Source organism: the organism of the source record quoted next, unplaced genomic scaffold, assembly GCF_019419815.1.
Source record: "Pyrus x bretschneideri cultivar Hongxiangsu unplaced genomic scaffold, Pyrus_bretschneideri_v1 Contig24, whole genome shotgun sequence".
Taxonomy (NCBI): Eukaryota; Viridiplantae; Streptophyta; class Magnoliopsida; order Rosales; family Rosaceae; genus Pyrus; species Pyrus x bretschneideri.
Genome location: NW_025999546.1, coordinates 3735587 through 3747937, shown reverse-complemented (window position 1 = coordinate 3747937; position 12351 = coordinate 3735587).

Here is a 12351-nt window from a genome sequence, read left to right as displayed (position 1 = left end):
GATGATGGCGCGGTAACGACTGGAAGAATCCCAACAAAATTTGTCACAATTCGGCAAGGTGAACCAGCAACGAGACTAGTCCAAACCATGTTCAGATTCAGTTCAAACATTTGAAATAAAATATTCTAAAGATACATTCCTTTACTTAATATACTTTGACGCAAATGGAATATTTCGTCTAGTGACCGAAATCTCAATGACAAAGGAATAGCTCAGCACCGGCAACCACCACTGGTACCGGCTCGTGTAGGCTCTCTAAGAAGCGTAGCGGCGCGTGACGGTGCATGGCGGCTTGTGAACCTAGTTTTAAGTATTTTCAATCCTCGTTTTGAGCAAATAAAGGAATTTCGAGTCTTTTCCTTTGTATTTTCACAAGCTTTGAGTAGTTTAATGATTAGTATATTGGTTTTTCATATAAGAGTGACTTATCCAGAGTATTTTAGAGGCCAAAGTAAGGTAAGGTGGTTACGATCCGATGATGTATCGGTTAGTGGACTTTGTTTTCACACGTGTGTATATATAATTATATATATATATATATATATATATATATGTGTGTGTGTGTGTGTGTGTATGTTTTTAATTACTTATAAATACAAGTATATTTGATGATGTTGAGATTTATGAAATTATGTTAGCATGAGCATACATGTTTTATCTGCTCATCATCCATACTTACACCAGTGTTTATAGTACTTGTTTGAACCAAGCTTAGCTTCACGTGTATTTTCACATCGCACTGTTACGCTTACATTGGATCTTTTTTGTAGGTGCCAGTAAGAACTAGTTGCTTTTGCATTTATGACTCGTATCTGATGCGCTTAGCGCCAACTTTACGTGTATGTAGTACTAGAGCGTACATTATTACACCCATCATGTTCATGTAGCAACTTTCTACATGGATTTGTGGGTCCGCATGTTTTATAAGCATATTGTGTTACATTTGTTGAGGTATTTGTGATTTACTCTTATCCTTAGTGTAACTGGTTTTATACCACTCACCTTGGTTTCATACTTATTTGTAATGTAATTTTGGAAACTATATGGGTTTTATAGCAATGGGTTACTATGTTACAAAAAGAAAAGATTTTAATAAATGCTTATTTTTTGCCCACTTACACTTTCTGTTACACATCCCTCCAGGACTTAGTAGCTGAATTCTGTAGCGAGCGAGGGATCATTGCTGGATTTGACGTCCACTTAATGTAGGAAATTATTTCACGTTAGTTGTGTAATATCCATTCTACCTAGGATGGGAATAATCATACATTTACTACACTTTTGTCTATGTTCTAAAATTGTATGCATTTATAAGGGGTTTTTAGATCCAGGTCCAAACACATAGAGTGTTTTTAGAAGTGAGTCCAATTATCTAATTATATGTTTTTATTTCTTTGATACTCATTTTATATTTTCTACAAATATTAAAAATCAATTAAAATCTTCTAATAATATGCATTTTCCAACTCCAAAAAAAAATATAATTAATATCTTATAACAAAAAAACTAATATACTAACATAAATTAATCTGCAAAACATTCGACCCTAACGCAAGTAACAAATATATGAATGTATATTATACATATAAGCAAGTAACTAATACACTAACATAAATTTTCTCGTCAGTTACCCAATCTTTAGAATTTTCGCGGGCCTTTTTAATGTTTCTGCCAATTGGAACGCATGCAGTAAGTTTATTTTTGAGGAGGGAACATTTCCTTTACATTGGATATGCATGTCTACTAATTCTAAGATCATGATGGGAAGTTTATTACTCCCTGGATGCTTTCAAGGTTTGAATCTATGTATCATTTCTTCTATGGGTATCTAACGTATATTATTCATCCTTTGCTTTAGTCTCTACTTCGATTTTCCTGGATTACGCTTAACACTTTAATGGTTTGTCTTAAACAATCATGGTTGTGATGCTTGTGGGGGAGTTTTCAAAATAAGCGTATATGTATATGAGTGTTTTATTTTATACCACAATATATTTACACTAAAGGGATATGAGTTAAATTGATTTTGAACTTGTCATCCTCGATAATCGATTTTAAGACTACTTACTTACTAATGAAGAGGAATATCTCTAAACTATAGTGTTAAGTAACAATATAATTGATAATAAGCTTAAATTCATTGACTACAAATCATGTCACCAATCCATGAAAAATCTACCTAACACAATGGATTTTTATTCCTACAACATATACAAGAGTGATCTTGAGAAGGATCAAAACGACAATAGGTAAATTACCGTTGTTGTTTCATTTGACTGCAGAATAATTTAATTCTCATCGACCCTACTTGTAACTTTCCTCTGGTGGAGACCTAAATTTTCTGAATGCAGCCAAGGTTGCCACCCAACTTTTCTACATTTCAACTGCTTGGAAAATCATCCGAATTTGAGGAAAAGTTGAGAAGATTGACAAACATCTATGTCTCTTAATCAACTCTCAAAACCATAGCTTTTGTGGGGTGTATATATATATATATAGAATGACTTTGTGTTGGAAATTTTGAGTAGAAATCTTCATTCTACATTGTCTCAAATTGATCACTACCAAAAGGTTTCCTCACTTTATAAGGTGAAAGTGATTGAAGTGTTAGACCTTGGAGAGTAACATTGGGCTCAAACCTTGGGTTTTGGGCTTTGGGGTGTGCTAATTAAATGATAATTAATACATCAAAAGATGGGCTTGGGCTCTAATAATTAAATTCTTTAATTAATTATTTTTAAATTCGGATTTAATTAATTAATGAATTTTTATAACAACAAACTTATCTTTTCTGATGAAGTCTGAAGTGATGAAAAAAACGCCAGAGAGCAAAGCACCCCTCTGAGAAGATGTCTCCCAATAAACGCACCATTCTCATACCTGTTGCGAACATGCATAAACCTATTATATATACATCCATCTGCATTACATTTATAACACAGAAAAATCAAATTCATCTTCCATAATCCCAAACCTTCTTACTGAGAAAACCACAAAGAAATTCACCAGAAGTCTAGTTTTCTGGTGCTGGAATCTTGACTTTGATCGTTAAATCCTGGTGAAGCAGACATCCGTAAAACTACAAGCACAAAGTAGTGATGAAATTTCTATTTCAAGGACATTGCGATACGCAAATCTCGATCTTCAGTTTATCTTTTTAATATTATTTCGTTTTGTTTATACTCTGTTAAATTATTCATTCTCATTTATTATTTATTGACAGCCTGTCCCGAAATATTTGTATCAATGGTGTGAAATTACTAAAGTACCCTTGAACGTTTGTGGCGTTGTGTGGTTTAAGTTTTGGATGTGGACAATATGTTAAGTCCCTAATATTTTGGAACCAATTGGGAACTTAGACTTAGGTTTGTTTTCTTGTTTTTGGTTGGTTGCAAACTGGACCACACTCACACACACACACCCTCAACCTGTGTACCTTATCTCTCATCCCTTTCGAATTTTCTACAAATTTCGTACAGTTGTATGGACAAAACTTGGGACCAATCATTTCATGCATGGATCGAAGCTTTGAAGGTTGGTTTTGGACTACTAGCAAGCCCAGGAACTCATCCACACCCTTGGTTGGACGTGAAGCTTTCAAAAACCCGAGAACCAAGAATTCTCGTTTTGGTGCACTGTTCATGCAAACATGATCATGAAGTTTTCAGGGAGTTTTAAGGTTCTAGGAAGCTTTAGGACATCTTCACAAAGCTCGGAGAAGAATTTTGAAGTGTTACATCAGGAAGCTCGAGTTCATCGAGTTACAGAGGTTGCCGGAGTGTTCGAGGTTTTCCCAGCGAGATTTCGTTTGTTTTTAGGCTCCAAAGTGGTAAGATCATGTTCTCCTGGTTGAGAGCTTCATTTTGGTGAAAATTTCATGAATTTTGGTGTTGAAATCAGTGAGTTATCAAGATTTGAAGTTTTTCCAGAAATTAGCGACGCAGTGGCGACCAACGCTGGACTCCGACGAACCAAGGAAAGAGAAGGAGAATATTCCGTCAACTTTGACAGAATATTCCTAACGGTGATTAACGGTGTCAGGTATATTTGACGGTATATTCTATTATTTAATGAAATATTCCCTAATGCCGTTAGGGATTTTGTACAGCGTGCTAGGCACATGCCTGTTCGTGGCCGCGTATGTGGCCGTGCCTTGGTTGGTGCGGGAGGGCGCATGGGTGCTCGAAATTTTTTTCTAAAAATATAAGGATGTTAATGGTGTTGAGTAGATCAAGTTGGTATATTCAAACACTCCATTTGAGCAATGTATGAGAAGTTATTAGCTAGTTTCGTTTATGTGATTTAAATTAACATTATATAGTTGTTTTGCATATAGGTGAGACCTATCCTCAGGACGAGCGCAGTCGATCGAGGCTTGGGGGTTACGACCCTTCCACATACCAGTGAGTGGGCTTTTGGTTTTCTGTATATACCTACACATTTGAGATTTTTTCCCAGAAAATCAATTTAAATGAAATTATGTTTGAAATTCCATGCTTAGACTAGGAATTTGTATGGTATGCATAAATGTGATTTGACGTTGTGGGCGCTCAGGTAAATACCAAGTGAGTTGTAGACTATTTATGTGAATTAATGATTATGTGAGATGTGTTGAGAGCTCATAAACCTATACCCTGGTGTTAGTGCTCCCACCCAAAGTTAAGGCACAGTCTTTCACGTGATGTTCACCTCTCACACCATACGCTTACCTTGGATCCAAGTTAGGTGGACAGTCTTGTCGTACATACCACTTTAGGTCATTCTGACTCATAGGTGACCCGCGATCATCCACATGTTTTAAAAGCTCTTACTCTTAATATCAAAACCTCCGGGTACCAAGTCCTGGAAGGAACACAACCTTTGGCACTTATTTTTAGAATTTATTACAAAGTCACTGGCACAAACATGAATTTTCAAGCCTTGAACAAAAGTCCTCGCGACCACACTCTTCTGATCCAAACAACCCAAGAAAGTGCAAACATAAGAGTACCAAGAACCATTAGGTGGTCAGACATCAGTCTCCCTTCAGATTGGTGTTTAATCAACGAAAGTAAACCGGTTTCCGTCCAAAACAGTCTTGTTAATCTTGACAATATTGAACAATATTTTGATGGCACTGTAAAAATCAATTTTGATAGACCAGCAAGAAAATCTTGTGAATCAATACATTCACATAAATCTTTTACTCCAAGCAGACAATCTTTTTCTAGATCCACGTCAACCGATAGACTGGGTCGAGATCAAGATTTAATCAAATCTTTAGTAAACAAAAAGTTAAAAGAGCAGGAAGCTGCACAACAAGATTTAATCAATGATTTGCTCAAATTAAAGTCTATCGACACTTCTTCACAAGTTGCACATCCTGTTTATCATCCTCCAAACCAAGAAGAACCCACTTCTCCAACTGCTTCTGATTTTGAAACAACATCGGTGAATCACCAATTACTTGTTTTAAACAAACCACATAAAATCCGATGGAGGAAGCTTAAAGCAGACATCGCTTCTAAGGAAAATATTCCCAGAAGAAATATTTTTAGAAAAAAGTATTGTGATGAAGAAAAGCTAGCCATATATGCCGAATGGAAAGCTTTTGTGGAACAATACCAATTTGAAATATCTTTCTTTGATTTTATTGAAAAACATTATGAAACCAAAAATAAAGTTACGGTTGTTACCAAAGAAAATTGGGTTAAGGAAGACAAAACTTTGGTTTCCTCTAGTCATCCTCCCAAAGAAACTATTTTAATTTCTACTGGTAATACCAACATTCCCGCAACCCCTTTCAAAATTCCAAAAGAGGATTCTGGTTTTAAACCTGTCATCGAGCAGAATAATTTTACAAACCAAAGTCTTCACACTATTGGAAAACAGTTAGATAAAATTGAAACAAAAATTGACAAATTGTCTCAACCAAAATCTTCTCAAAAAGAAAAACCTTTAGTAAATTTTACTGATATCGCTTCAAGTTCCACTGCTTTAAAATCTATAACTACTTTACAAAAAATTGATCATATGCTCACTGAGCTCAAAAAAGAGAAAGTTGTTAATGTTTTGCAAAACAATGATGTTTCCATCGAAGAAGACAACACATCTGATCCAGATTCTTCTCAGGACACGGAAACTAGTTCTGCTATTCAAAATAATGAAAATGCTTTTCAAAACATTGATCTTCAGCCAACTTTTGATTTAAAACGCATTCGTACTCATCCTGTCAACCCTACTTCTTTTACAAAAAACTGGTATCCTAGGCCAACTCCCCCTGATCTTCAGTTTGAAGAAAGAAATATCCAAAATCAATTTTCAGTCTCTGCTGACAAACTCTATGAATGGAATATAGATGGATTGTCAGAACAAGAACTTTTGAACAAACTTCAACACATATCCATGGTTGCTAATAGCTACATTTCAAATCACAATTTTACACAAATCCATGGCTGTTAGTTCCGCCCCATTTGGATATTTCTTTCTTCAAACTGAAGATCAGGGGGAGTTGGCCTGGGATACCAGTTTTTTGTAAGAGAAGTAGGGTTGACAGGACGAGTAAGAATTCGTTTTAAATCAAAAGTTGGCCGAAGATCAATGTTTTGAAAAGCATTTTCAATATTTTGGATAGCAGAACTAGTTTCCGTGTCCTGAGAAGAATCTGGGCCAGATGTGTTTTCTTCTTCAACAGAAACATCATTGTTTTGCAAAACATTGACAACTTTCTCTTTTTTGAGCTCAGTGAGCATATGATCAATTTTTTGTAAAGTAGTCATAGATTTTAAAGCACTGGAACTTGAAGAAGTATCAGTAAAATTTATTAAAGGTTTTTCTTTTTGAGAAGATTTTGGTTGAGACAATTTGTCAATTTTTGTTTCAATTTTGTCTAACTGTTTTCCAATAGTGTGAAGACTTTGGTTTGTAAAATTATTCTGCTCGATGACAGGTTTAAAACCATAATCCTCTTTTGGAATTTTGAAAGGGGTTGCGGGAATGTTGGTATTACCAGTGGAAATTAAAATAGTTTCTTTGGGAGGATGACTAGAAGAAACCAAAGTTTTGTCTTCCTTAACCCAATTTTCTTTGGTAACAATCGTAACTTTATTTTTGGTTTCTTAATATTTTTCAATGAAATCAAAGAAAGATATTTCAAATTGGTATTGTTCTACAAAAGCTTTCCATTCAGCATAAATGGCTAGCTTTTCTTCATCACAATACTTTTTTCGAAAAATATTTCTTCTGGGGATGTTTTCCTCAGAAGCGATGTCAGCTTTAAGCTTCCTCCATCGGATTTTATGTGATTTGTTTAAAACAAGTAATTGGTGATTCACCGATGTTGTTTCAAAATCAGAAGCAGTTGGAAAAGTGGGTTCTTCTTGGTTTGGAGGATGATAAACAGGATGTGCAACTTGTGAAGAAGTATCGACAGACTTTAATTTAAGCAAATCATTGATTAAATCTTGTTGTGCAGCTTCCTGCTCCTTTAACTTTTTGTTCACTAAAGATTTGATTAAATCTTGATCTCGACCCAGTCTATCGGTTGACGTAGATCCAGAAAAAGACTGTTTACTTGGAGTAAAAGATTTATGTGAATGTACTGATTCACAAGATTTTCTTGCTGGTCTATCAAAATTGATTTTTACAGTGCCGTCAAAATATTGTTCAATGTTGTCAAGATTAACAAGACTGTTTTGGACGGAAACTGGCTTACTTTCATTAATTAAACACCAATCTGAAGGGAGACTGATGTCTGACCACCTAATGGTTCTTGGTACTCTTATGTTTGCGCCTTCTTGGGTTGTTTGGATCAAAAGAGTGTGGTCACGAGGACTTTTGTTCAAAGCTTGAAAATTCATGTTTGTGCCAGTGACTTTGTAATAAATTCTAAAAATAAGTGCCAAAGGTTGTGTTCCTTCCAGGACTTGGTACCCGGAGGTTTTGATATTAAGAGTAAGAGCTTTTAAAACATGTGGATCGGAAAGACTTATTGTGAGATCGGGAAAACAATCAAAATGGATAGGTCCGTTGTAAAGGCTAGATTCGATCATTCCCAGTATACTATCGTTGAAATCAGTAAATCTAGCGTCGCGTAAACATAAAAGGATAGAAGTGTTAAGACCTTTTCGAGTTAATGGTTTTACTGCGATTTGAACTAAACCAATACGAAGATAATTATGACCATTTTTGCGATGCGCTTTGATTTGTTCCGGAGAAAATAATTGACAAGTCTCATGTTCTTTGCTAAGAGCATAAGCCTTCTCAACTGTTTTGACGTGATGTTCTGATTTAAAAGAGGTCAAAGACCATTTTTTCTTGTAAATATTTTGGGTTGAAACCTTTGGAATGTTCCAGTCAGAAAAATCAATACTTTCGTCTGTTTGAAAATCCAATTTTTCTTCTTCATAGACAATGTCAGGTATAGTTCCTAAGTTGGATCTAGAGTTAGTGCTGGTCATTGAATTAGATCTAAATAATCTACTCATGATGCACACAAAACAAATATGCTATATGCAAGACTTAAAAGATTCACCTTCCTCGTAGGTCTAGACTCTTCCCCCGCTCATGCCTCTCCTGGGACTTAATGTTTGGACCACGTCTTACCGTCCATAGAATTCAGAGTGCGGAAGTAAAGCATATAAAGAAAATAATGAATTAAATGTAATGATGCAAATATATTTTGAAAATAAGTTTTATTGAAAACTTACTGCAATGCAGATTACAAATAGGTATTGCCTAATAGTAGATGAAACAAGTAAACAAGGTGGAGCTCGCAGGCATCCTGAATAACATATGTATTACAAGTGTTTGGAAAATATTCTCTGTCCTTTGTGGATAAGCAGAGAGATGATATTGAACTGAGCTATTGAGTTAAAAAACCCGTGTTCCTCTTCTGAAGATGAATTCCTCTTTTATAGAGGGAAGAGAATGAATGAGGAATGCAATTTTAATCCGGGAATCCCGCTGGCATGAGGAGAAAGCTGGCAAAGCTGGCTGACTGAAGAATCCTTACTGTGGAGTCACGTTGTTTTTCTTCCAAAAGTTGAGTGAATAGTGAAGATGCTTTGATTCTTTTACAAAAGTTAAATGAATAGTGAAGATGCTTTGATTCTTTTACAAAAGCTGGATGAACAGTGACCTTTTTGTTTTTCACTATTGGAGAATAATGCTTTGTCTTTTACGGAAGAGATGAAAGCAGCTACTGCTGATGATGTTGTTGGGCTGACACAATCACATGGGCAGATAAAGCAGTTTCAAAAATCAAACGGATCTTGTGCGTCTTGAAGGTCCACTTGATCAGCCCAATTGGCGGGAGGTTGAGATCCTGCATCAGAAGCGTCAGAGTCCGAATCGGAACCTTTCTTTTTCTGGAGCATTGCTGCTTCAGCCATGAGCTGTTGGGCCATGTCCAGAAGCTGGGTAGTCTTTGCAGATTTTTCTTTCTTCGAGCTAGAGGATTTGGCTGACTTGGACTTTCCTTTGAGGGAGGAGGATGGACTAATGTCTGATAGAGATTGAACTGGTTCTTGAGCTTTCGGGAGTTCAGGGAATTGCTGAGTGTCTGGCAAGGCCTGCGAAGAAGATGCAGCAATTGCTGGGGCTGAACTCTGGGGAAATTCAGCACGAACTAGATCAATAATCTTTTGGTAGTTGAATTTGTCCCACCATTTCACCCACCGGGCCCTAAAAATTCCCCCGTTGTATAACTGGAAATTCCATTTTAAGATCCATGGAACTTTGTACTTGGCCATGAATAAAGAGAATAAGGAAACCCTGCTGTCAAAACGGCTTCGGTCAAAACCAGTCTTGAAACTATTGTTTAGTGCTTGACGAAGATCATCAGGGACAAGGGAAATATTTGGGCCATGAGTAGCCCACCAATCTGGAAACCATGCTGGGAATCTCAATCTGAAACTTTTATCAAAGGTCACGAACCATGAATGACTAAAATCTTCCGTCTGATGAAGAAAAATATTAGTCCAAGCTTGAATGTAATCATAATAATTATAATTGTTGTTCGATATGAGAACATGCTGGGTGTGAAGGGTTTTGGTATGATAAAGGGGGAGACCCCAATCTTGTTCAATGAGAAATTTTCCAATATGAAGTGAATGGTATAAAATTTTATTTTGGTGAGTGGTGCTGTAAATTGGCTTAATGGCAATGCTTTCGGTCTCAGAGAGAATGGCCTGGTAGTATTTGAGGCTTTTGTATGGTGCTGCTGGGAGATAGTGAGAATTTGGGGGCAAAAGCAGTTTAGCAATGCATTCTGGAGGTTGATTTTTATCAATGTCAAGAGGTATGCAAAAAAACTTTTCAGTAGTGGAGTTTTGGATATATGGAGAGGTTTTAGCATAGCTAGGTGTTTTGGGTTGTGAAGGTGTTGGAGAACGTAATGAAGAGTAAGGATCAAAAGGAGTAGCTAAAGCTGTTTGGTAATTTGGTCGGATATTTCCTTGTGTGGATCCTAATGGAGTGAATCTGTTTGTAATGGCGAGGGCCGATGAAGAGTCGGGAATAGACTCTTTTTTTACTGGTGCTGGGGTTTGGGTGAGAGTGGCTGGAAGCCTTCTTTGATTAGGATTGGAACCCATTCTTCCCCTGCAAAAATTCTCTGGTCAGAAAATTTGGTATGCAATTCTGGCTGCCTTTAATGTATTCAATTTCAAAATCAAAAATACTTAATATGGCTTGCCAGCGTGCAAAAATTTGTTTTGATGCAATATTTTGAACATCCTTTTGTAAAACATGTTTTGCAGATTTGCAATCAACACGAACTAAAAATTTTTGATTTAATAAATCATCTTGGAATTTGCTAATGCATAATACAATTGATAAAATCTCTTTTTTAATAGTACTATAGTTACTTTGAGCCGGATTCCAAATTACTGAATGGAAACGAACAATTTATTCAGGAGATTCGGAAGAAGTTTTTTGTTTGAGGATACCTCCATAACCGATATTAGAAGCATCGGTCTCGACTATTTTGAAAGAGCCGGGAGTTGGAATGCCAAGGCAAGGTAAAGTCTTGACATGATTCTTTATTTGTTTGACAATGGAAGTATGATTTTGAGTCCATGATGGAGGATTCTCCTTGAGACGATCAAACAAAGGTTTACATTGTTGACGAAGATGAGGATAAAATTCTGAAACATAATTGAGAGATCCAAGGAATCGCTGAAGCTGGGTTTTGTCAATAATTTGGTCGGGAAACTTATCAGCAAACTGGATGACTCGATCAATTGGTTGAATGGTAGACCTGAAAATATGGTAACCTAAAAATCTAACTTTGGTTTGAAATAACTTAATCTTAGATGCCGAGATGACTAACCCATTAGACCTAATGATCCTAACAAATGCATGCAAATGTTTCCAATGCTCATCTATTGATTTTGAGAAATTAATACATCATCAATATAAACAATCGAAAAATGGTTGTATTGATTAAAAATCTCATTCATGATATTCTGAAATTCACTTGGTGCGTTTTTCAAGCCGAAGGGCATTACATTCCACTCATAGTGTCTGAAAGGAGTTACGAAAGCAGTTTTGTACTTATCAGATTCATGAATTTGGATTTGCCAGAAGCCTGATTTCATATCAAATTTGGAAAAAACAGTTGCTTGAGAAAGTCTTTTTATCAAATCTCTTTTGTTAGGAATTGGATATCGTATCCATTCTAAAACATCATTCAAAGGTTTGTAGTTAATAACTAATCGTGGAACGCCGCGTTCTAATTCTGCATTTTTCTGGACATAAAAAGCAGGGCAAGACCATGGAGATTTGCTTTTACGGATAATTCCCTTTTCTAAAAGTTGATTAATTTCGGTTTTACAAAACTCTAAAACTTCTTGGTTCATTTGAATCGGTCGTGCTTTGGTGGGGATTTTTGATTCAACAAAATCTTTAATATAAGGGAGTTTAACAATATGCTGTTTTCTATGCCAAAAAGCATTTGGAAGATTTGAACAAATTTCTTTGGTGAGCTTATCAGAAAAGTGGCGAATAGAATCTAATAAAGATTTGTTTGTTAACTGTTCTTCAATTCTTTTGTGAAGAATTTCTTCCTGTAAAAAAGCAATTTGTTGGGATTTTGCAGTAATCTGGTTGAGAGTTTTTGAAACACTATCCTTTTGTAGTTGTTTTAACTTTTTAAGATCTGTTTCTATGCAAAATTCAAAAGTAATTTTTTGGCCAAAAACCTCAGTCGTAATACAGTTGTGATGAACTTTAAAAGGATAAATTAATGCAATAAAATGGAGTCCTAAAATAACTGGATCAGAAATATTTTTAATTAAAACGAATGGAGTTTTAAAACAAACATTTTGTTGACAAACATGGGCTTTGGGGATCTCATATTTTAACTTCATT